The sequence below is a fragment of the Engraulis encrasicolus genome, chromosome 23 (genome assembly GCF_034702125.1).
Source record: "Engraulis encrasicolus isolate BLACKSEA-1 chromosome 23, IST_EnEncr_1.0, whole genome shotgun sequence".
In the NCBI taxonomy this organism is placed as follows: domain Eukaryota; kingdom Metazoa; phylum Chordata; class Actinopteri; order Clupeiformes; family Engraulidae; genus Engraulis; species Engraulis encrasicolus.
Window position 1 is genome coordinate 10,047,793 of NC_085879.1, and position 3,970 is coordinate 10,051,762.

Below are 3,970 nucleotides of genomic sequence, written 5' to 3' on the forward strand. Positions count from 1 at the left end.
CACACACACACACACACACACACACACACACACGCACACACACACACACACACACACACACACACACACACACACACCACCACATCTCCACCTCCTCCCTCCCATTCACTGGTGAGCTGCTGGCAGGCAGTGATGTAGGAAATCGGCTATTAACGTTTTAATAGGGTTCATCTAATCCAGGCTGGCAGATTAGAAACTGTCTGGACGTCCACCAAAATGTCGCCTGCTCTCCTCATCCTTCCTTTTCTCTCTCCCTATCTCTTTCTCTCTCTCCCTCCCTCTCTCTCTCTCTCTCTCCCTCTCTGTGATGCTCCCTCTTAACATCTTCATCTCTCGTCATGACGCTAATGCATTCATGCACACACCAGCCACGTTCTTACACACACCACCAAAACGCCGCCTCGCCAACCTGTTTCTGTCTAGGCCTGGATGAATGAAGCTCCTCCAGCCAGCTTTGTGCTTTCTCTCTTTCCATATCGCTCATCCACAAGCCAACAGAGTGGGGTGCAGAGGGGTCAATGGGCCCATGGAGTGTGGGGGTCCAGAATAGATCCTCATTACATTGCATATATTGTAGGAGTCGGCCCTTCACAGGCTTTTGTCCGGGGCCCAGCCAAAGTTTCCAGCGATACGTCTAGTACATTACTATCATCCCAGCAGGTCTATTTTTTCCCCAAGCTTGGAAAAAGGACATTTGTGGAGTGCAGTAGGTGATGCACAACTGAGAGAGGGAGACCACGTTCTGGCTTCCATTTGACTTGGGTAGGCGATTGTATTGTAGCATGCTATTAAGCTGACATGTGGCTAATACACAATGGCACAAAAAAGCTAGCTGCCAGGCTACCGCCCTTTTATATTTCACCTCCCATCCTGTCCCTCTGGGTGTTTGGTAAAACATCTCAAAGGCTAATGGTCAAATTGAGGCCTTTTTTTGGAAGTGGTCACTGGCATAGGGCCCCCATCTGACAGCGATTTTCGGATCTCGTGCAATTTGGTGATGGTTCCCATTGCCTGTGGCCACGGCCCCACTGTCCACTCCCATAGACGGCTGACTAAACGGACCAATCACAGAAGCTTGGCTGTGTGACTGACTCGGCCAATTACAGGTCAGTTTGTGTCACTGCATCATTGCCTGCGCTTAAACCACCTTTGTTTTTTCTGCCGTCGCAGTTTTGATGTTGTTTTTCTTGGGCTGAATGTGATGTTTCATTACTACTGAGTATTGGTGGTCATAGAGGTTTATTCCTTTGGTTTCACGGTGAGAGAGAAAGCAGTACTGTGAAAAACAAACATAAGAGAGGAAGTTGAGCTTTGAATTGCGATGGCCATTCAACCCATTCTTTTCCCTCTTTTTATTTTTCTCCCTCTCTCTTCCCCTCTCTCTCTCTCTCTATCTCTCTCTCTCTCCCTCTGTCTCTCTCTCTTCCTCTCTCTCTCTCTCTCGTGGTGAGCCTCATAGGCTAGCATGGATGGGCACAAATAAGTGCACTGATTTCTTTATAATCCACATGAAGCTTTAGCTGTTTCCTCCATGAAATATTGTGAAAATAAAAACAGAATGGGGCCTGCCGTGGAAGTCCATGCCTTGTCATGCGATGTGATGTGATGTACTCCAGAGAGGACCCTCCGTTCCTCCTTCCCATCATTCCCCTTGATTTGCCTCGACCCCCTTCTGCCTGACTAGCCGAAAAACTTCAGGCGGCAGAATGAGATCAGACGAAGAAGCTGCCCCCATCTTGCTCTCGTGCTGTTTGGCGCTGAGCAGCAAGATTAATTTCCCACTCCAGAGATTAGCCAGAATACCTGGAGGGTAGCGGCTCACGCTGCTGCTGCCGTGCCACTCACGGATGTCCTTCTGTCTGTCAGTCAGTCAGTCTGTCTATCTGTCTGTCTGTCTGTCTGTCTGTCTGTGAGTGAAGGGCTCCAAGTTTTAACTTTTTTCTCTTGCATTAATCTGACCAAGGTTGAACCTGATCAACCGACTTGTCTTGACATGAAAGTGAATATCCTTATGGGACAAGAAAAGCCCTAAAGACTCTAATCTAAGACACAGCCCCTGTTATAAGTATGTTGCTACCACAACGAAAATCGCAATGTACTAAAGACTACCGTATGTGTAATGTTGATGTAGTACTATACAGTATTAGCACACAAAAAAATCAACAAATGTTAAGGCATCCCACTTGTGGAACAGTGTGTGTTATGACTACTACTGTCCCCTTGCTCTATGCCTGATGCCTTGGCCCAGGGCTGCTGACAGCTTTTGCTGGGCCCAGGATGAAATAATCTAGAAGCCCCTGTCCCCCATCAATACATACAATGTAACATGGAGCTAATTCTCCCCAACCTGGGCCGGGGACAGCCGACCTGTTTGTCCCACCCTGTCAGCTGGCCTACCTTTTTTGGCCTACCCACAGACAGACAACACAAACTCTGTGTCTCGTGCTGTTTTGTGCCTAGCAGGAAGATTAATTTCCCACTCCAGAGATTAGCCAGAATACCTGGAGGGTAGCGGCTCGTGCTGCTACCACTGCCTGTCTGTCTTGGGGTGAGGGACTTTGCTTTTTTCCCTTTCCTGTTTTTAAGTCATGTGCAGAGACCGTACATGTCACTATTTTGGTCAGTCTGATGGTCGGTCCATCTGTCCGTCTCTCTCTCAGAGTGAGCAGCTCTGCTTTGTGGAGGAGCTCTGCTCCGATCTTTCTACCCATATATCTGTATGTCAGATGCCTGGGACCCAGAGACAGACACATTACATAAATATGTCAGTCCAGAGGTTGCTGGTGGTGGTGGTGTGTGTGTGCTAGTGCATGTGTGTGTCCAAGAGACCACCACATCAGCAGTTGAGGATGTGTGGCAGAGGAAGATGTGTGGTCTTTCCGTCTCTCTGGACAGATAACAACAACATCAGCTCTGCAGGGATTAGTGTGGCTCTGTCAGTTTTGTTTCACTTGTTGAGGTGTTGTGAAGGCAGTGGTAGTAGTAGTGGTAGTAGTATAGTAGTACTAGTGGGTAGGGGGTGAAAGTGGTGTACAAGCCGGATTCATGTCACATGTACTGTATAGAAATGTTATGAAGTTACTGTTCATACAAATGTGTGGCAGCACAATTTTAATAGCATACAGTTAAATTCTGACCGCAGATTGGTGGCTTGGAAAGTGTGGTGGAGTCTGTGTTTGGTGGTAGTGGAGGGTTATGTTATTTCAACACTTAGAAAGTTGAATTTTGCAGTCTAATATAGCCTAGTTGCTTCGAATCACTCTCTACGTAAATGTTGAAATAAACAATGCTAAATTTACTGTGTGGGTGGGAGGGGACAAAGGTTTTTCTAGGCCTTTTCACCGAGTCTGGGAGTGGAGGTTGTTGAAACACAGGGCGGGTTGGGTTCTGGCAGACCAACCCTGAATGGTATTCATCAGTGGTCTTTTCTGGATCAGAGTGTTTTATTGTTGCTTGTATCAGGTAATCTCTCTGGTGCTCGCTCCTGATAACCTTCTCTCCGGAGGCCGACTCCCATATAATCTGTTTCCTTTGTGCTTCTGCGCTCTTCTTATCCCTTCTACAAGCACACTAAAGAAAGATGTGAATGGTGGGTGGGTTGTTTGTGGGGGGCAAGTCCGCTGACAGTTTTTGCCAGGCCCAGGACAAGATCATACGAAAGGGTCCCCTCCCCAATTCACTCAATGTAATGATGACCCAATTTTGCCCCCCCTTCCTCCCTGGGACTAGGACAACTGACCCCTTTGTCCCACCCCCATTGGCAGGCCTGGTGAGGGGTAAGATGTTGTGGTGGTGTTAATCATTCAGTGCCAGTCTCAAGGAGTCTTGCACACTTTAAATGTCATTCACCCCTCCTTCGGTTTATTTTGGGGGGTGTTGGCCTGTTAACAATCCACGCCGTCTTAAAAATAAAAATAGAAAGAAAAGCCAGAAAGAAGGGCTTAGCACTATTACAAGGCTGCAACAAGAT